Source organism: Poromitra crassiceps (assembly GCF_964638095.1).
Source record: "Poromitra crassiceps genome assembly, chromosome: 3".
Classification (NCBI taxonomy): domain Eukaryota; kingdom Metazoa; phylum Chordata; class Actinopteri; order Beryciformes; family Melamphaidae; genus Poromitra; species Poromitra crassiceps.
In genome coordinates this window covers 37,275,994-37,298,248 of record NC_139625.1, presented here as the reverse complement: position 1 = coordinate 37,298,248, position 22,255 = coordinate 37,275,994, and the positions used below count along the sequence as shown (strand labels likewise).

Sequence of the window (22,255 nt, the reverse complement as noted above, 5' to 3'; positions counted from 1 at the left end):
GTTTATTTCTGTGTTGTCGGGTGTTAACCCTTACGAAAAAGTCACATGTGGAAATCACATGTGATTTTGAAATATGTGGTTTTTGGACACACGTTTCGTGTGACTCAACCACATGTTTTAATATCACATGTGGATGTTCACATGTCAAACCACATGTGGAAGTCACATGTGATTTTGAAATGCCACATGTGATTGACATGTGGTTTTAATTGTGTGGAATTGTGTGGAAAATCACATGTGATTATGGAATATATGTGGTTTTTGGACACATGTTTCGTGTGATTCAGACCACATGTGATTGACATGTGGTTTTAATATCACATGTGGGAATATTCACATGTGGATACTCACATGTGGAAAATCATATGTGATTTTGGAATATATGTGGTTTTTGGACACATGTTTTGTGTGATTCAGACCACATGTGATTGACATGTGGTTTTAATATCACATGTGGATATTCACATGTGGGAAATCACATGTGATTCTGGAATATATGTGGTTTTTGGACACATGTGTGATTAAGACCACATGTGATCGACATGTGGTTTTAATATCACATGTGGGAATATTCACATGTGGATATCCACATGTGACCTTGAACCACATGTGGTTTTAGGACACGTGGTTTTGTTATTCCCTCCACATGTGAATATTCCCACATGATATTAAAACCAAATGTGATTCAATATGTTGTGGACCACATGTGGTTTTGGCACACGTTTTGGTTTTTCACGTGTGATTCAACATGTGGTTGAAATGTGTAATTTCCATGTCCAACAACCACATGTGGTTCAAGATCACATGTGGGAATATTCACATGTGGTTGAAACACATGAAGCTTCCAACATGTGATCTTGAACCACATGTGATTGTTGGGACATGTGTTACATGCCAATTGGAATAACATGTGAAAAACCAAAACACATTTCTCCAAAACCACATGTGGAAAACATAGAATCACACATGGTTTCAACATTACATGTGGGAATATTCCCATGTGGATGGAATAACATGAACAACAAATTCACATGTCCTAAGATCACATGTGGGAACATTCACATGTATTAGTAGACAACCACATGTGAATGATCCCTTCTTTGACACATTTTCCACATAATTTCAGATTACATACAATTTGACACATACCAGTAGGTTATTTGCAACACACAACACATGTACAAGAATAAAATTATCTTATTTATTAACAAAACTTCACCTTTTCATAACTGCATTTATCATACATCTCTAGAAAAGGGAGTGATTGACAGATCGCATGTACAGTGATCACGGAACAATTGCAGGTGAAGCTGCAGCTCTGATGGATGAAAAATAAAGATGGCAACAGCCACCACTTCAACTCCAAACGGGAGACCAAAATCAAAGGGAGTGATTGACAGATTGCATGTACATGTACAGTGATCATGGAACAATTGCAGGTGAAGCTGCAGCTCTGATGGATGAAAAATAAAGATGGCAACAGCCACTTTTTGGGGAGTTTAGCTCGATTGCCATTTTGTCCCCACTTACCCTAAATATACACTGTCTTTACGGTCACTCTCGATGCAGTATGGAGAGAGGGGTCATATTTAGCGATACAACAGTGGAGGCGGCACTACCGTTCAAAGGCAACAAAACACAGCGCCTAAAGCTCTATGCACATGTGTACATGTTGTGACTAGTTTATTCACCATGCTATGAAATAATAATCCATAGTTGCATGAAACATTATTTCCATAGTAAATCCATACCGGGTCACTTCCTTGTTTGTCTGTGGACAGCGCTTCCACGCATGCGTTATTTGCACATGCGCTGTACACCCGGCAGCGATGTTTACTAAATATTTATTTACCTCAAAAAATTGTTTTTCTGCATTTTGGATTAGTACCCGAGTCACAAGATGTACATAGAGCTTTTTGGCACTTTGTTTTGTTGCCTTTGAACGGCAGTACCGTTCTATCGCTAAATATGACCTCTCTCCATACTGCATCGAGAGTGACTGTAAAGACAGTGTATATTGGGGGGATATGGCAATCGAGCTAAACTCCCCAAAAAGTGGCCTATCCCTTTGTAATAACTATGCTAGGGTGTCATGTGAGCTTCTTGTGAGCCTTCAGAACTTGGGGCTGTCATGTCCCTTTCAGGGACAGCTTCCTGTGAGACTTCAGAACTTGGGGGTGTCATGTCCCTTTCAGGAACACCTTCTCTGCCGCTGACAAGTCTTCTGATCTTGTTGGTTCCCCTGTGAAAATTTAAATATCATTAGAATAGCCCTGTGAAAATTTTAATATCATTAGAATAATCAAGGCAATTTCACAAACATACTGGTATTACAACCAAAACTAGGCAAACCTAGTGTAGTCCGGCTGTGAACTGAAACATTTGATTCAGGACTTTATATTCACAAATGGTCCCATAACTTACACAAAATCTATGATGCATAGAGCAACATTCTCAGAATTTTGGGCAACACCCTATGCCCTAAAACAGATGCTGTAAAATGTGCCATGGATAATGGATGGAGATGCAATAAATCCAACAGAAAATGCTACAACAGAATCTGTGCCCCTACGCCCCGACTACAATTACAGCTCTATTATGAAACGAATACAACCCTAACACTGCAGGGGAAAAAAGAGCGATACAGGCAGAGAGATACACCAGATATCAGACCAGAACACTAATTGAGCACAGATCGGCTCTTCTCCTTTCAGAGAGAGCCTGGAGATGCAAGGTTAGCCTTCTTCTAATGGCTTTTCGGCAGAGAGGATGATGCCTTGTGGCACATCCCCTCCACCCCTTCATGCTCAGAACGCCCACGAGTTTAGCCTCAGGCAGGAAAATGTTTATCACATCACTGATGACATCACAATCGTGACAGACACCGCCAATTTTAATTAAGATATATCAATATAATATAAGCATGAATTAAGGTCAGGTTACATTCTATACGTTTTACACCCACTTTCAGTGATAGAGAAAACTAGAGAAACTTACTGTTCTTTGTCGCACTGCCTCACATCCTTCAACTTCTGGGCCATGCACTGTCTGATTAGAACCTCACTGGTGTTTGGGAACACAGCTTGCACTTGGTCTGTTGGAACAACAACAAAATACAAATTTACTTCAAGGTAAATTAAATTAAATAACTTAAGTTAACAAACAAAACAAAACAAAAAGACAGACCTCTTGACCAGAATATTTATTTTACACTATATTTTAGGCACTGTGTTTTGTTGACTTTGAGCCGCGATCTGCTTGGTCCTGTTTTAGTGCTGTCCATTTAACTACTGCACACCCCGACCCTCCAAACTGCACGGACAGTTGCTGTGAAGACGTGTATATCGATGTTTATTGGGGGCGATATGGAAAATTCGCTAAACTCCCCAAAAAGTGGCCTATCCATTTAAGTTTTTCAACTTATATCATCAAATGATGGTACTAACATGCATTGTCTGTGATCAGATTGCAATCCGATAGTGTGCTTGAAAACATTAGCATACCGTTGTTGCAGAGATCACGGGTCCCAGGCTGCTCCGCCGTTTCATGGGGAAGGGGTGGGGTGGTGCTGGTGGAGGCAGCAGTGGCTTCAGGAGACGACAGGAGAGACAGAGGCAGAGGGAAAGACAGTAGAGAGGCAGAGAAGGAGACAGGGATAGAGGTCATTATCACCTGACACTAACATGCATTTTTTTTCTGAGATCAGACTGCAGCGCATCAGAGTCAAAGTAGCAAAAAATAAATATAAAAAAATATAAAAAATAAATAGATAAATGTATTTATTCCAAATCAATTTTTTTGACTAAATAATATTATATAGTATTTGTGTATTTAAATTAATATCCTTGCTTCTTTGTATACCACTATGCTGAGAACATCTGCGCTATATTTGCAGAGCCTATTTGAATGTTGTTGTTTTTTAGTCACATTTGCAGGGTTCTCATACCTCCTAAAAATCAAATTCAAAGACTTTGCAAGGAATTTCCAGACCCAATTCTCTTAAATTTGAGGGCCGGGCAGAACTTTCAAAATAATGTAATGAGAACCATGTGCTGATTTTGTAAGGACTAAATAAGGACCCTACCGTTGTTGGGAGAGGGGACAGGGTCCCAGTCCGCTCCGGCACTTCGTGTGTGGGTGGGGTGGTGGTGGAGACGGCAGTGGCTTCAGGAGACGACGGGAGACACAGGCAGAGAGAGAGAGAGGAAAGAGAGACACAGAGGAGAGAGAGAGGCAGAGACAGGGATAGAGGCCATTGACGCCTGGCGTATTTTCTGTGATCAGATTGCAATCGGATAGTGCTTGACCACATTAACCTGATTTAATTTACACCTGGTAATAATGCAGGGCCGATCCTGGCCATTTGGGTGCCCTAAGCGTAATTGTTCTGTGGTGCCCCCCCCCCCCCCCCGTAAAACTTTCAATAACTGTCAAACGAAAGACTGCAAAATCATTAATTATGAACGATACTAGTGTATCTCACATTTCATTACATGTGGGAAACAAACAATTGTTAGAATTACTGTACATGTCAGCAAACAAGTGATTGTTAAACTGTACATGCAAGCAGGGGCGGACTGGGATCATAATTCAGGCCGGGCATTAGATACCAAGCAGGCCAGGCCGATACAGGCCGACGTGCGTGCCGGCGTCCGAAGGGCGGCGGCGAAAAATTTGGGCTGTTTGAAGCCCAATTTGGGCCGTTTGAAGCCAGATTTGGGCTGTTTGAAGCCAGATTTGGACCGTCTGAAGCCCGATTTGGGCCAGTTGAAGCCAGATTTGGGCCAGTTGAAGCCAGATTTGGGCCGGTTGAAGCCAGATTTGGGCCGCTTGAAGCCCAATTTGGGCCGTTTGAAGCCCAATTTGGGCCGAGTCCAATTTTACAATGAGATGCACCCTGAATAAAGTAATAAAACCACTAGTAAACCAGTAGGTGGCGCCTGGCCTGCTGTTCAGTGAGTGGCCTGACTGAGGGCACCAAAAAAAAAAAAAAAAAAAAAAAAAAAAAAAAAAAAATTTTTGGTGCCCTCAGTCACGTGATGCCCTACGCAGTCTGCATACTCTGCGTAATGGGTTGGAGCGGGCCTGTAATAATGTATCTCCAGTGTTCACATTGAAATCAGGTAAGCTCCATAGCATAGAGCAGTAGAAAAACTGCAGTGACTGTTGTTGTATGTGGATTGAGAGGATGCATTGCATGTACACTTGTGTTCAATGTGGTCACAATTAGAGATGCAACGGTATGAGTTTTTGATATTGGTATGATAACCTTGGACAAAAATACCACGGTTTCACGGTATCGCGGACCTTTATGTGTGTAGCGCTTTTCCCGTGGTGTTGAATGAGAGTAAGCGCCCTGGGTCCTTCTCTATGACCAACCCCCTATATAAGTGTTGTGGTATGGTTTTTAAATAATTTATTTACTGCTTAAACGATGAAATGACCTGCTGTTTTTAATCTTTTAACCTTGTATTTCTAACCCCTTTTAATATACATGTATTTATTCTATTTATCCAATTTATTAATTACGCCAACACAGATGGTTTGTGATATACAAAAACGAGACAATATTTATTCTCTTCTAGGAAAATAAAAAGGTTGTATGGTACGGTAACAAGACTGTTATTTTTCAGGCATTTGGTCAAACCCTGTAGAAAATATAGGCTATTAGCCTTTCACATTACATGGGAAAGAAAATCACACTGACCAGGTGCTAGCACTGGTAGATACCTCCTAAACCCACTAGAGCACTGAAACACTCAAATTAAATACCTCTCTTCAAAACAGACATATGGCTTTGTCCATATGTTTTATACAGTCTATAAAAAATACAGTAAGGTTACCTGAAGTAGAAAATAACAACAGCACAAACAGTGGTACCACAAACAAATAAAGAAATAAACCCCCCGGTGCAGGCCTGATAAGTTGAGCGCTCAAGGTGATTCAGCACTGGACTGCTCACCACAGTTCTACAGCACTGACATCGCCGCTTACCAGAATCCTCTTCTTAAACAAGGAATCCTCTTCTTAATAAGGACTCCTCTTCACGCTTCAACCTCCACTTCCGGAGGAACGGGAGGACAAGGGAAAGAAAAGAGACTGCTGTCTCCCTCCAGGTAGTGATGTCGAGCTCCCTCGTGGCCAGAGGTGCCACCGTGTGCTGCCCAGGTAGCACGGGGCGCTATCTGGTTCCCGCGGAGCCAGAGGTGCAACTGTGTGAAGCCTCCACGAGCACAGTGCGCTGTCTGGAGGCTGCTCCTCGTCGGAGATCACAAGAAAGCACCGCTGCTGTAAACCTTTAACGTGACGGTTAGCCACTGACTAAACTATATTGTTAGCTACACAGCTACAATTTACCGGAGCTCAGGACAAGGCTTCTGGCTTTCACCCTGTAAGTGACTGTTAGTCACTCACCAAGCTATAATTTTAGCGACAACAGCTACTATTTACCGTAGCGCAGGACGAACGTCCACTCCTCACGCAGACCTCAGCAGACTGACCGGCCGGCCTCTCAAGTCCCGCCTTCTTCACCCACCATCCAATAGTAACAAGAGAGACGAGTAGTCTCTCTATTTTACCCAATCACACGACGCCATGCTGAGCAACGTTTGGTTGTTCCCCAGGCGTGAGGAAATGTTTGTATTCTCATACAAGCTTTACAGGAACGAATTAAAGGGACAGGGCATATAATTATATTAGGCCATAATGATAGTGGGGATTTAGTTTAACAAGAGGGGGAGTCTAGTTTTAATCAAAGAGGGATAATTGTTTAGTGTTAAGTTTAGAGATAGATTGTACCTCAATTTAACCCGGGGTTACATGTGTTATTGTGAAATCTGGCAACAAAAAAATAGCCTACGTAAAAAAAATTGCGGTTGAACCAAATGCATTTTATTTAATCTAATTAACTCATGTAAAATTAAAACACACATGCTTATCTTTTGTCAAATCGGATTGGACACTGGACATAAATGATTGTTTCAATGTTAATGCGCGCGCACACACACGCACACACACACACACACACACACACACACACACACACACACACACACACACACACACACACACACACACTTATTCGTATCCAAAAGTACTATAGGGCAAATATTAGAGATCCAGATATTTTTGAAGAAAGTTGCTGTACAGCACAGTCTATGATAGAACCGACACTGGATGCTTGTGTGTATCCATCCTCACTCTGTCTTGGGGACGTTTAGCCTACACCCTTACTTTCAAGTGGTCAAGCACTACCCGATTGCAGTCTGATCACATCTGATCACAGAAAACACATGTTAATGCCAGGTGTAAATAGCCACATAGAGACAGAGGGGGATAGATATTGTAACGTGTCGGGTAATCCAAGTATTACCTGTAATGTGATGTGCAACATAAGTGTCTCAACGGTAGCTAGGAACTAATGTGTGTGGGTGTGCTCCTAGGGGAAACGGGGTATATATGACCAGCGGCCGGGGTGCCGGAGGTCAGTCAAGCTATGGAGTGAGCGAGACCGGGTGTTGTGTGTAGAGCTAGCTCTGTGAAGCTAGCTGCTAGGAGCTAAAGAAGCCTGTGAATAAAGAACCTGTACCAACTACAACTCTCCGTTATTTGGCGTATCACCGATACGTTACATTGGTGTCAGGCAGTAAAGCGGTAGCGCCTCTGATTCGGTCGAGAGGGGAGAGAGTGAGGAGGAACGGCGGAGGAAAAGTTGAAGATCAAAGGCTCGAGCGACCTGGCGGTAGCGAGCTAGCTGTGTGAGCTAGCTACTACGAGCGCCACGTGTGATGGTGCGCCTAGAAGAAAGCCTGTCGGCGAACGGGAGAAAAGAGGGGCTGACGACAGAGATCAGCTCGATGCTGGCGGGCATGGAGGCCCGTGTGTTGAAAGAAGTCAGACGGCTGGTGGAAGAAACTCCTGCCTGGGCAGTGGAGGTGATGCGGACGCTGCGAGAAGTCATGCAGCGGGTGGATTTGATGAGCGCAGAGGGAGCGCAGTGTGGAGAACGGTCGGAGGAACCACAAAATAGACTGTGTTGGAGCTGTGGAGAACCGGGCCACGTGGCGAGGTGGTGCCGAGGCGCTCCCGGGAGACGGACCGGGTATGCGGGACAACGACATGGACAGCAGGGAGCCTGCTGGGCATGCGGCGCGATCGGACATTTAGCCAGAGAATGTCAAGAAGCTGTCGGAGATTGGAGAACAGCGGGAGAGGAGAGACGGGCAGGCGCCGGACAGGTGAGGCTTTGTTGGGCTTGCCAGTCGCCTGAACATTTAGCTAGAGACTGCACTAAGAGTGCGAACGCTGGAAGAGACACACAGCCGGGGGAGCAGCCGGAACAACAGGCAGAGGAGCAGCGGAGTAGCGGAGCAGTGGAGCAGCCTGAGCAACAAGCGGCGGAGCAGCGGAGCAGTACAGAGCCGATTGTTCTGGGCAGGAGAGTGACTGTTGAGCCGGCCCAGGCTAGCTGCTCTGGAGCGGGGATCGTTTTGAACAGCCAGAGGGAAGTGAGCGACATCATCTGCAGAGCTGTTACAGTCGGGGGAGCGGCGCTCGTGTCCCCGGGGGAGCGAGAGGGGTCGGGGCCGGAGGAGACGGCCCGGCCAGGCCGCTGCACAGCCCCGACGGCTGCACTGCAGAAAGCCGAGGCGGAGATCGACGCCGATGGTGTTCGCCCTGCTGTCCTCAACACGCCGCACCCTGGGGGAGAGGGACGGGAGGACGAGCGAGGGCAAGAGGTGGAGCAGATAGACGAAGACAGGGCCATCTGGGAGGTCGACGGGCATGAGCGGAGACGCAGACAGATGGAGGATGCGGATATCGGTCCGGTGTATGCGTGGGTGGCGGCCGGACGCCGGCCCCCTGTGGAGGAGATTCACATGTTTTCCGGTGCCACGAAAGGACTGTGGAACATGTTTTCGGACCTGCAACTGGGTGGAGCTGGGGTTTTAGAGAGAAAGGGGCACGGGAAAAGCGGGACCCAGTGGGTGGTACCCGGTTGCCTGCGAGAATTGGCACTGAAGTGGATGCACAAGGGCCCATACGGTGATCGTGGGACCGAAGAGACACTCAGCCTCATCCGTGGACATTTCTACTGGGGCAAACAAAAGGAGGACGTGCGGAGATACTGCAGGGAGTGTGAGGTCTGTGGGGCACAAAAGGTGGGACAGACGCTTTAAAAGGGGGGATGGAAATAGTGGTTGAAGTGAAGTGGGATAAGGTGAATAAGAAAAAAAGGTTTAAATGAAGGTAATGGAAAAAGAATGATGTAAATGTTGGGGTTATTGTCTAACTGAAATGATATGTGGGTTGAATTTAAATGAATGGGGAAAGAGGAAAGAAATGATGTCAATGTGATGGGTTTGAGTTAAATTGAAGATGAGTGCAAAGAGAAAAGAGGGAATGTAAATGTTGGGGCTTGTGTTAAGTGAAAATGTTGGGGAAAAGGGTGCTAATGGGAAGTAACTAAATGATGGTGGGAGTGAATGCAAAATTAAGGGGTGTTAAAGAGAAGGGCTATTGGAATGGGAATGTGAACGGAAATGTGGGTCGAATTTAAAGGAATGGGAAAAGAGGGAAGAAATGAAAAGAAATGCAAATGGTGGTGGTGGAATGAAAATTAAGAAGTAGTGAAATAATAAGAGACAAATTGGGGGAATACAAAGTGTTGTGGGGTGGTGTGTTTTGGTACAGGGGGATATGTGTGGGTTGTGGGTGTTAACGTGGGCGTTAACAAATGTTGGGTGAGGAGTATGTAACGTGTCGGGTAATCCAAGTATTACCTGTAATGTGATGTGCAACATAAGTGTCTCAACGGTAGCTAGGAACTAATGTGTGTGGGTGTGCTCCTAGGGGAAACGGGGTATATATGACCAGCGGCCGGGGTGCCGGAGGTCAGTCAAGCTATGGAGTGAGCGAGACCGGGTGTTGTGTGTAGAGCTAGCTCTGTGAAGCTAGCTGCTAGGAGCTAAAGAAGCCTGTGAATAAAGAACCTGTACCAACTACAACTCTCCGTTATTTGGCGTATCACCGATACGTTACAATATGATGGGCACCACTGCTAATTATTTAGCTAAAGCTAGCTACAGCAGGGTTCATACAGACATCACATTACAAGATTACATTTAAAGACTTTCAAGTACTCTTTCAAGCACTTGGTTTGGAAATAGGCTATTTTCAAGGTGCAGTACTTGATCCCCCCCCTCAAAATCAAAGCACTTCAAGGAACCCTGTTACAGTGAATAAAACAAGTATAGCTACACATTAACTTACACTATAGGCAGCACACTGCATTAGAGGGGATTTAGAACCACAACCCTTATGATATTAACAGAACTTACCACAATGTATCCAGAGGTTGCACTGCAAGAGAAAAGGAAAATTCAATCTTTAGCAAGCTAACTTTTGACAAAGTCAGGCCTTAACAATAAAAGTAACAAACAGCACTTGCCAGATTATGTTTCCACATATTTTCCTTAGCATGGGAAGCTGCCAGCTAGCTGACGTTTTATTTTCTGTGTGCTGGAGGCATTTTCATGGCACAATTGTGTCAAACAATGCACTGTTAGCAGCATGCAATGCAGACCTTAGCTAACGTTGCACTAATAGACTACTGTTGCTCACGGAGGAAGAAAAAAGCATTGTATCTATGAATGGCAGGCTTACTACATGCTGCATAGCTTACGTTAGCTAACAGCTAGCTAACAGCAATTCCCACACAACTAACATTAAGCTAACTAACGCTAGCGAACTGTGATAACAATACCATGACCTCAACCACGAGTGCTCGTCTTATTTCCTTCAAAGCCCTTCAACCAAACCATGTAACGCTAGGTTAAGCTAACGTGATAGCCTAGCTACTTCAAACCAAGTTATTCTGTGCAGCTGGGGCTAGCATGCAGTAAACGTTAGATGCCCTAAACCAAACCATAGCAGTTGTTTTTTAACATTTGGCACGCAATGCAGACAATATATATAACATGCGCCATGTCGCCATCCAGGCGTTGTTGCTCGCTGAGACAAGAAAACTGCATTTTAATACATGACAGGCCTGACATATGCTACGTTAGCTAGCTAGATGCTAACGTTAGCTGTCGTCTATTCTGAGCTGACTGAGCCCATTACGTTAGCTGTCGTCTGTCTGGCCGAGTTGTTTTAACCTAAAATGAACGGCCAGTTTTGAAGAAAAACGTTACCAGTATGTAAAAATGTTTTGTCCTTACCTCAGACCTCAATGGCCTTCACTCAGCACGGGACAGCAGTGCCGTGCGACTGGTGCAACTGCGGAGTGTGTTAAAAAGAATTGGAGGGAAATTAACAGATACTTTTATTCTCCGTTGTCAACACTGCGCATGCGCATGGATGTTTGATCTAATACTAGAGACTTGATGAAAACCACAAATTAAAGACTGATATCCCGCTGCCACTTTACGTTGTATCCGACAATAAAAAATGGTTCAACCATAAATATGAATAAAAAACTTTATATTAGATTATCAAATTATTAATTTTCAGCTATTGGAGTGGATACAATTAAAATTGAATGAAAAGCTGCATGCTTTTGTTTTATCAGTGCACACATTAAATTCTCACATGTGGAAAATGTTATTCACATGTGAATAAAGCATAATCACATGTGCGATTGCACGTTTCACATGTGACTTTGACACATGTAAAATTATCACATGTGGAAAATGTCTTTCACATGTGAATAAAACATAATCACATGTGAGATTGCAAGTTTCACATGTGACATTGACACACATAACATTTTCACATGTGGAAAATGTCATTCACATGTGAATAAATCATAATCACATGTGAGATTGCATGTTTCACATGTGACTTTGACACACATAACATTTTCACATGTGGAAAATGTCTTTCACATGTGAATAAATCATAATCACATGTGAGATTGCATGTTTCACATGTGACTTTGACACACATTAAATTCTCACATGTGGAAAATGTTATTCACATGTGAATAAAGCATAATCACATGTGCGATTGCACGTTTTACATGTGACTTTGACACATGTAAAATTATCACATGTGGAAAATGTCTTTCACATGTGAATAAATCATAATCACATGTGAGATTGCAAGTTTCACATGTGACATTGACACACATAACATTTTCACATGTGGAAAATGTCATTCACATGTGAATAAATCATAATCACATGTGAGATTGCATGTTTCACATGTGACTTTGACACACATAAAATTATCACATGTGGAAAATGTCTTTCACATGTGAATAAATCATAATCACATGTGAGATTGCATGTTTCACATGTGACTTTGACACACATTAAATTCTCACATGTGGACAATGTTATTCACATGTGAATAAATCATAATCACATGTCAGATTGCACGTTTCACATGTGACTTTGACACACATAAAATTATCAGATGTGGAAAATGTCTTTCACATGTAAATAAATCATAATCACACGTGAGATTGCATGTGTCACATGTGACTTTGACACACATTCAATTCTCACATGTGGAAAATGTTATTCACATGTGAATAAATCATAATCACATGTGAGATTGCACGTTTCACATGTGACTTTGACACACGTAAAATTATCACATGTGGAAAATGTCTTTCACATGTGAATAAATCATAATGACATGTGAGATTGCAAGTTTCACATGTGACATTGACACACATAACATTTTCACATGTGGAAAATGTCATTCACATGTGAATAAATCATAATCACATGTGAGATTGCATGTTTCACATGTGGCTTTGACACACATTAAATTCTCACATGTGGAAAATGTTATTCACATGTGAATAAATCATAATCACATGTGAGATTGCACGTTTCACATGTGACTTTGACACACATAAAATTATCACATGTGGAAAATGTCTTTCACATGTGAATAAATCATAATCACATGTGAGATTGCAAGTTTCACATGTGACTTTGACACACATTATACTTTCACATGTGAACGTTTTTATTTCACATGTGAATAAAGCATAATCACATGTGAGATTGCAGGTTTCACATGTGACTTTGACACACATTATATTTTCACATGTGGAATATTTCATTTCACATGTGAGATTGCACGTTTCACATGTGAAAGTGAGTTTTCACATGTGAAATGGAAGATTTCACATGTGAATTACATGTGACTTTTTCGTAAGGGAACTTTATGACGGCAACAGTCAGCAAACCATGACTGCCTTCACAACTTCATCCAGAGAGAGATTATGTGAACTGCTTTCCAAAGAGCTTCAAACAGCTATACGAGGGATCAGCTGAGCAGCATTTTGGTAAACAAACCGCGTTTCCGGGGGGAAACAGCAATTGGACCCTATGGAGCCAGCCTTGAAGTCTCACTCTAGCCCCGGCTATGTTGTTTACACATACACAGTTCACACAACTTTAACACGACATGCATATATTATACATCAGACTCATCAGACTACTTCTGCTCTCACTCAGAATGTCAAAATATAAGCAATGTCATGCATGTATAGTTTTTGAGATATGAACGTTTGGCACAACTCATACTATTTAACTGCTGCGCCTCCGGCGGATTTGCGGGGTCGTGACGTCGCGCTGATTCCTCGTAATAATGTCTCAAACTATTTTCAATGATGCCATTTGACATTTGACATTTGATTTGTTTATTTAGACGGGACAGTGCAAAATTAATGGACACAAAGAACATAATCAGAGTGTAAAAATTGCCGGATTTAGCACGAGACTCGAGCACGAGGCTCAAACACGTTGCACATGGCACGAGGCTAATTTCCATCCGTAGTCCCCAAAACAAACAGGACATACGTGGACATACCTACATACAATACAATTACACACAAACAATACATACATGCAGCCGGCAGTAATGGTTTCTAAATATACTCAGATTTGCAACATGAAACATGAAACATTATTACTGTTTTGAACGAGTAACAAGGCACACTTCAATATTATACAGGTACAATCCATTTGTTGAAAAAAAGTACAGGGATTACAGTCCGAAACTACTCCAATACTGACGGCTGGGTTAGAAAGGAAAAAGGGGGGGGGGTAGGTAGGGCAGCAGGGGCTGATGGAGACGGTCGGACGTGGTGGGGGATGGTGGAGGACGGGGTGGTGCTGGGGGAGTGCGTGCGTGACCATGTGTGATTGGCCTATGAGTCTTAGAGTCCATGAGTGTGTGTGTGTGTATGTCTGAGCCTCCTCCGTCTGAACACAGCGTTGCTGCGGAGATGGCCTCTATCTATTCAGTCCAAAGTTCAGGCGTCAGATGTCAGGGCGGGGGGGTGAATAGATGAGCGTAGTTGCATACGAAAATATCAGGGGAGGAATTGCTGCTGCGTCCTTGGCAGCTCCGAGTCCAGATTAGAATGAAAATGTTTTGGTTGCCTGAATTCCTTTCAGGTCACACAGACCAAACAGAACAGGTCTCAAGTCTCTGGATCCCAACATTAGTTCATTCTTATGCAGATCAGTGGAAATTTCCATGATATAATCCAGGTATAATCCATTTTTCACAGTTCAAATTCACTGACCGCCCATCTCAATTTTCATGACGTCACAGCTTTGGGTCAATCGCTGTTGTCTTCCCGTACCCCGCGGCGAAAGATCCGTCTGGGCAGAGGGTGGGGGTTCCCCGGACCTCGCATTCCTCAAAGTTTAGTTGATTTGCGTTGAGAGACCAGCTTGATAAATCCAATAAATCCATGTTTGTCATTTCGAATAGACAAATGCAAGTTTGCTCCGGCTAGGGTGGTGTTGCAGGCAGAGGGAAAGGTGCAGGAGAGGAGGGGTGGAGAGAGCGAGCAGAAAAGCGTCCGTCTCCCTCAAGTGCTGAAGCAGCAAGACTACTTCCCCTAATCAATGTCTGATTAACAATCTCATTCATGAATCCATTGTTCCTTCCATTCATCTATCTCTCCCCCTGCAGCAACGCCCTGTTCAGGTGACATCACTCATTCATAAATATGCACGACATCATTCCTGTCCAATCAATGTCTCCCATGCTTTCCCATGCTCTCCCTCTCTCTGGCCTGCTGGCCAATCACCTAACTGGAGTTCTATATCAGTTCCCTCGTATTTTAGAATGTTGTAACACTTTGTGTGTCTCCCCTCAGTGATGGTCTTCACCGTAGCAGTTGCTTCGCCCCACCTCCTCGCCTGAACACCACCAATGTCATGACTCCTGTAGAATTCCCTATGGGGGATTCTCTATCCTATAAATTACTGACGTCCTCCTCACGTCTCAGAGGAGCGTCGTCATACCATGGAGTCATACGCCAAATCTAAGTGTTGTTTGTTGCATCATTAAAGTTTATTGTACAGTACTTTCCTTCTAGTCTCTCATCATTGAATTGCGTTTGAACTGCGTAAATTGTCTGTTGCTACAGAGTCTGGCACCACTTAAGACCTCAAGTACAGCATTCTACAAAATAATAAACTAATTGCCATTCTCAAGCGCTACATGTACTGTATATGCATAACATAATCTCTCCAACTGCAGCACAGTAAAAAGACAAGATGCTTATGAAGCAAATTGATGTGCAGGATAAAGCTGCCCAGGCTTCTCAATATACAGTACATGTAGTGTGTGAGAAAAAGCTGTAAATAAATGTGCCTTTGTTGGCCTTGCTTTGTTGTCCTTTGAAATGAACCACAGACTGGTGTTTCCATCAGGCTGATCTGCAGAGCAGCCGGCTCTGCCTCCGCCGGGCCTGGGCCCACTACCTGCAGAGGAAGGACCTGAGGCAGTCCGGGATGCGTGACTCATATCGTCCCATGCTCGGATGCCTTCCACGCACATTCATAGCTGGACCAATAAATCACTTAGCTCATTATGCACATGCTTTGCACTACTTGTGTTTCGTGCCTTTGAAAGTGCAGTTATTTGGATGAAAATAGTCAAAACAGTATATGTGAGGACATCTTTAATCGTTTACATGTAATGTGTGCTGACAAGTTTACTATAACATTGTTACGCTGTATGTGTTCCCTGTGGTGTTTTTCCCTGTTCCTGTCTCTACAGCTCTGCCCAGGTCTGCATGCAACTAATCAGTCCTCAACGAGGTGCACCTGGCCCAGAAGAGAAGCGGATGAACATTCTATAGGCTCTTGTACCAGGGAGAGTATTTTGGTGTGACTGCTGTGCTGTCTATCAGTCGGGGATATTATTTAGTGTTGTTGTTGTTGTTGTTGTTGTTGTTTGATTTCCTTGATTTGGTGTCTTGGTTCTTTTGTGTGTTTCTAATAAATCCCATGGTTGAATATTTTAAAAGGTGTTGATGGGACTTTATTTTTGGCTCAATGGTGTGGTGTTTGCTCAGGGTGGGGCATAATGTTGTTGTGGCTATGTTCAATTGATGAATTGTGATTGAAATGAATAATCATTTGGAGACAATGTACAATACTGAAACAGCACTATTTCTACTTAGGCTTGATGGCTTCACACATTGTGTGCCCCTGGCTCCCATGAACATGTGCGCAGTGCTCCATACCTTGGCACAGGACTGTTGATGCTTATTGCCTGCGCTCCACGCTAAGGTCTGGTCCGGGGGTCACACCAGATAGTCACACCCTTCCACCCTCCTCAGGTCGGTGAAACAGGGCTGTGTGGGCAGTCACTGTGCCCATCAGGGCCCTGCCAGTGCATCTCCATCTGACATGTACCCGCAGGGCGACGGACTCTGTCCAAGCTGCCTTGGGCAACTGGTCTCCAAGACTTCGCTCTCTCATTTGGTTGTGGATACAATCCAACAAGCTTAGAGCAGGAACTTTTTCCCAACGAAACAAACCACCTTCAGGCTTTGCTTGTCCCAGTTTCATTTGGAGGGTGGTGCCTCCGTCTCTTGGGGTCGATGGCTTCCACAGTGCACATTGTGCCCCGGCTCTTCTGGATGCACGCCCATTGCCTCCCGAGCCTTGAATTTGCCTGGAGAGGAATCTGCAAGTATACAGGCTGCGCTAGCTGTCTGTTGTTGGGAGATGGTCTGACGATGCCTCTGGGGTCACGGCTCTTACAAGAACGGACCTGGGACCGGAGGGAGGTCTTTCTTACAAGCCTTGTAACGTGGCAGGTTGGATGGCCATCCATTTACAGCGGACCTTAGCATCTGGTGAGGTCCGCTAAGCCTTGGTGGCATCTTGTGCCTGGGCTATGGGTGTGTGCATGCATACGGCATATTATGTCTGGTTCATTATCTGTGCACAGAGGTGACTCTGGTGGTGGTACGTCTCATTCGAACTCAACTGCCACTTCAGCCTGAAGTGGGTCTGCTTGGTTACCTCGCGGTGTGTCTTACAGAGGTCATCCAACATGAAAGGAATTTGTGAGTTGAGAAAGTCGACACTGAGTGGAGACTTTCTCCACGCAATAGCCTCTCTGGAACATGCTTCCAAACAGATTAACCAAAGAGGCTGTGCCTGGATTGGGGTTTATATAGCCTTGGGCCAATCAGGACACTGCCCCCAATCACCCACAGGTGAAGTGATTCACCCACAGGTGAGGTGATTGTTTTACAGAAGCTAATCCACGACAGCTGTGCCGAATCAGGATAATCCCACACAAATGGAATTTGTGATTGGAGAAAGTCTCCACCCAGGAAACCTGGTTTACAATGTAACCGGCCGATCAGTCAAAATATCAGTCCCCATTGGTGAGACAGTACCCCCACCCAAGGGTGTCAATTCAGTATGGCAAGCTATAGCAGCCACCATACCTTGGCTTGTAGCTAAATTTGAGAGAGAGGGAAGGAAATTTGAGAGAGAGGGAAGGAGAGAGCGAGGGGGAGAGAGACAAAGCGGAGAGAGAGATATGCGCACGGGAAAAAAACTCGCATCTGTTCGTTAAGCTTAGGACATAGGAAGGCAGCACGAGGCGAGGCGAATACTCTTCTGTTATAGCATTTCAGTCTGGAATATGGAATATCTTTCAATAATCTATGATTTAGCTGCTAAATTGTCAAATACTGTCGTCTGCTCGCTACCCGGGCACTTATGTATGTACTTAACCTAACTAACTTAACCTAACTAACTATCCGGTGTCCACAACATTGTCAGACTAAACTCTGGCTGACACCCCAAAAACCTACAATCCACTACAGAAAAATATATATTGTTTGTTTATTAACTGGCCCCTGGCCTTCTATCATTTCACGAAAGTGGCCCCCAGGCAGGGGCGGACTGGGATCATAATTCAGACCGGGCATTTATATCAAGCAGGCCAGGCCAATACGGGCCGGCGCGAAGAATTTGGGCCGTTTGAAGCCCAATTTGGGTCGTTTGAAGCAAGATTTAGTGAATATAATGCTAACGCGATGATACATGTTACCTATTTGTTCACTAATAGAAACATCAACATTGCCTAGATAACTGCAAGTATAATATGAAGAAGTAAAACCAAAAACATGCCTCTGTACAAACGCTTCACAGCAAACTTTATTTAAGGAAGAGTGATCAGATCATGCATACTGCGTTATTCTCCATAGGCTTAAGAACTACATGTCATAATAACAATAATAATAAACATCAACATATTCTCAGTTTCATTAAACATCTTCTGTTTAAGCAAACCCCTAACATTAAACACGTGGTAGTGTGTTCTGCTCAAGCTCCAACCTTTGTTTCTGAAAAATTACGCCAACAATGGTTTTAGTCTCTATAGCCTATAGCCAAGTGTTGAGCAATGCAAAACTCAAGGCTCCAACACAAGAGTCCAGAAATGAAGAAATGAGCAGTGGCCTGCCTGGCCTGCTGTTCAGTGAGTAGCCTGACTGCGGGCATTTGCCCTGCATTTGCCCGATGTGCCCGATTGCAGTCCCCCCCCATTTTTTTATAGAACAATAAACAAACAAGACAAACAGGCTCAGACACAGGAAAATAAAAATAAAATACATACATCATTGACATTTGGCATTGTTAATGTGGTGCTACCAGCCACAAAAGGTGCTTATGTGCTTGTGAGGGATATTACGCATAGGACCCCACCCAAGGGGTCCACAGGAAACCGACCGGGCAAGCTGTCCATCACCCCCAACCCCAGTCACTGCTCACTAATCATTTGTAACCTCGTCAAAGTAGCCCAGAAACAGGTCCCAAATAGTTAAGAACTTTCTAAGCGAGTTGGTTCTCAGGAACCTGAGTCTCTCCATCTGTATAACAGAAACCATGTCCATCAGCCATACTTGAAAATAAGGTGAAGAGGAGGACTTCCATTCCTTCAGGATGAATCTTTTGGCGACAGTTGTCCCCAGTGTCAGAGATTGTTGCACAGCTGTAGGGAAGTTCAGAGAGGACTCCGAGCAGCCGAAGATGGTGAGTTCCGCCTCCGGCTGCAGGGTTATTTTGTAGGCCTTAGAGTACCAGTCAAATATTTTGGCCCAGAATCCCGTTAGTGAAGGGCAAAACCAGAAGGCATGAGATAGTGTGCCCTCTGACACATGACACCTGTCACACAGTTGGTCATGTTTAACACAAAGTAGGCTACATTAATGTAACTGCTTTTGCAGGCTAAACATATAACCTCTAATATTTTTAGAGGTTACTAGGGTTCCTTGTACAATTTACAGCATTCGTTTTTATGCTAATCCTGTGAGTCAGTTAAGCAAAATCACTAAAAAATAAAATAAAAAATTTAGGCTATATCATTCACTGGAATTTAAAAAAGTATGTTTACTATACATGTCACATAACTGAATTGCATATAGAAATAACTCACCAAAATTGACTATTGCACAACCGATTTCACACAAAAAATTCCACAAAGCCCCCTTCACCCCCCCACCTCCTACCTTGCCATACGTTGGCTTTTGCTGAAATTACGCCACTGCCTCTTTTCAATAAACTATTTAAAGTAGGACTAAACCCCCCAGATTTCTTGCAAAATGGTATTCTACTTGATTTGAAAACTCTGCAGGCAAGATGGCCGCCTATACTCCCTTCTTTAGCTGGCAGAATTCCTCCCCCATAAACTAACATATCTTGGCCAATAAGTATGTAACATACAAAATAAAACAACCCGTAATATCTTCATTTGATGTAGAATGCAGAGGACATGTAACTGTTTAGTTAAACTTGCATTCCAAAAGGGAGGTACGGTGGTGCAGTGGTAAGCACTATCGCCTCACAGCTCGAAGGTCGTGGGTTCGATTCCCACCTGGGGACGAGGTGAACGCTGAAGGAATGCGTGCCCGTCCGCATGTCCTCGAGTGCCCACCGCCCTGGTGGGGTCGGCAAAAGGACCTTTCTGTGTGGAGTTTGCATGTTCTCCCCGTGCCTCCCGGGGGTTTCCTTCATATAGGAACCCCCTTCACAAAAACATGCAATATCCTGGTTGCTAGCGTGGTTCCTCCTCTGGTCGTTAAGGGCGCCTGTTCAGAGGGAGGGGAACTGGTTGGAATAGCGTGAACCTCCCACGTGCTATGTCCTACCGGTGAAGCTTCCTCTGTCAGGTGAAAAGAAGCGGCTGACCGACTGCCCATGTCTCGGAGGAAGCATGGAGTCAGTCTCGGCTCTCCCCAGATCGGCAGAGGATGGAGTAGCAACCAGGATTGAGAAATCAAATGAGCACTAATGGGGGATAAAATGGGATAAAAAAATCGGGGGGGAGAAAAAAAAAAAAAAAAAAAAAACTTGCATTCCAGGAATATTGCTCTAAAGATAACGTTAGTGGCTCGAGACTGTTTCGTCCTGAAACCCACTCGCTTTGCACCATAACATGATTTGGGGTGGAACACGCCAGGATTGGCCAACACCAACGCCATTGCCCAGAACTCTCAAATCAAATCATCGACAGAGACGCTATGGCCCGCCTCCCAGTATTTTCAGTGTATCAGAGATAGAGAACGATAAATGATAAATACAGCCACGTTATAAACAACAAACTAACGCTGGTGATCCGTATGGAAACAGTGTTACTCGAAATGGTTAAAAGTTCGATCAATTTGGTCATTCAGTGGCGTTTTACTGCCCTGTAACATAACTAACTAGCGGCTAATATTAGCCACAGTAGGCGATTTCCCATGGATGCTTTGTTCTTAACTCATTGAGTGCCACGGACGAGTAAAGTCGTCAATTGCTTTGGTACTGTTGAGTGCCAATGACGACTAAAGTCGTCAATTGCGTTCTTTGACGGTGGGACGTGGATCAAAGCCAGATCCATCTCCTGTAAAATTTTGGGGCATGTTGAATGTGTAAAAGCTATTTTACCGACCCATTAGGTGGCGACAGTGCTCTCCAGATTAGAGAAAGGCCAGGAGAAAAGAGAGAAGAAGTCATGAGGAAACGGAAATCGCATCGATATGCATGAAGCATAACGTTAGCTGTGCCTGTGAACAGCAGTCAATCTGCTGCCTGCCACAATTGAGCCCCTCCGTCTCCGTTGCGATAGTCCCTCCATATGATTTAGTTGCCAACACCAGCGTCTTTCTGAAAAGTTACATTATTCTCAGCTGGGAGCCGGCGACAGGCTGTGAAAAAGCGGGGGGATGCAGCGCACTTTTCAGTGCAGACAGAGCAAAAGCAGAGCGAGAGCAAACGCAGCACAGCCCCAGAGACACTCCCATGGAGGAGGAGGAGGGGGGTGGGGCACGCAGGGCGGCAGAAAGCCCAGATTTGGACGCAGCTTCACAGCTCACAACCGAGAAACGAGCGAGCCCGATCCAGACTGCCGCGACGAGCGGCCGCCATCCAGGCAGCAGAGACTCGCCTGACACAAGCAGCACTCAGAGCGAGCAGAGCCACCAGAGACACACCCACCTCACGGAGGAGGAGTTTGCAGTAGAGGGCGGGTGGGGGTGCTGTTATATTGAAGGAAATTACTGTTCAGATGTTTCAGGTCAGAAAATATTAGTTTCAGAGTCAGTGATTTGCTTGAAATGCTATATTTCACAAAAGGCTCAATATCTCAGCTTCTAGATGGAAACGCCAATTTTTTCTGTTTTTGACCTATCTTCTCCGGCTGATAACTAAAGAACGGAAAATGGTATCAATAAACTTTTTTTTGCAGATGATAGAAGAGAGTCTCATCGTTCTTTGTGCGTGTTCGGTGTTTACATAGTAATATCACACAATATTCTGTGGGCCTCGAGAAATCACTGAAAACGCTCTGAAACTCTGGCACTGGGAGCGTCCGTTCTCCAAAAGTGGCTGGCACTCAATGAGTTAAAGGGCTCGCGCCGCATGAACTACAGTAATCACATGGGGGAAACACATTTTTTTTCACATGAGTGGGGCGTGTACTA

At 44.3% G+C, this 22,255-nt stretch overlaps 1 long non-coding RNA gene across 1 annotated transcript; it reads right to left on the bottom strand.

Moving 5' to 3' along the window:
- Positions 1-1,193: 1,193 nt before the first annotated feature.
- On the bottom strand, positions 1,194-3,614 carry LOC310773927. Its single transcript, XR_014552567.1, has 3 exons — positions 3,504-3,614; positions 2,998-3,094; positions 1,194-2,242 (listed from the first exon to the last, which is right to left on the bottom strand). It is a non-coding gene; the product is annotated as an uncharacterized lncRNA (long non-coding RNA).
- Positions 3,615-22,255: the final 18,641 nt, after the last annotated feature.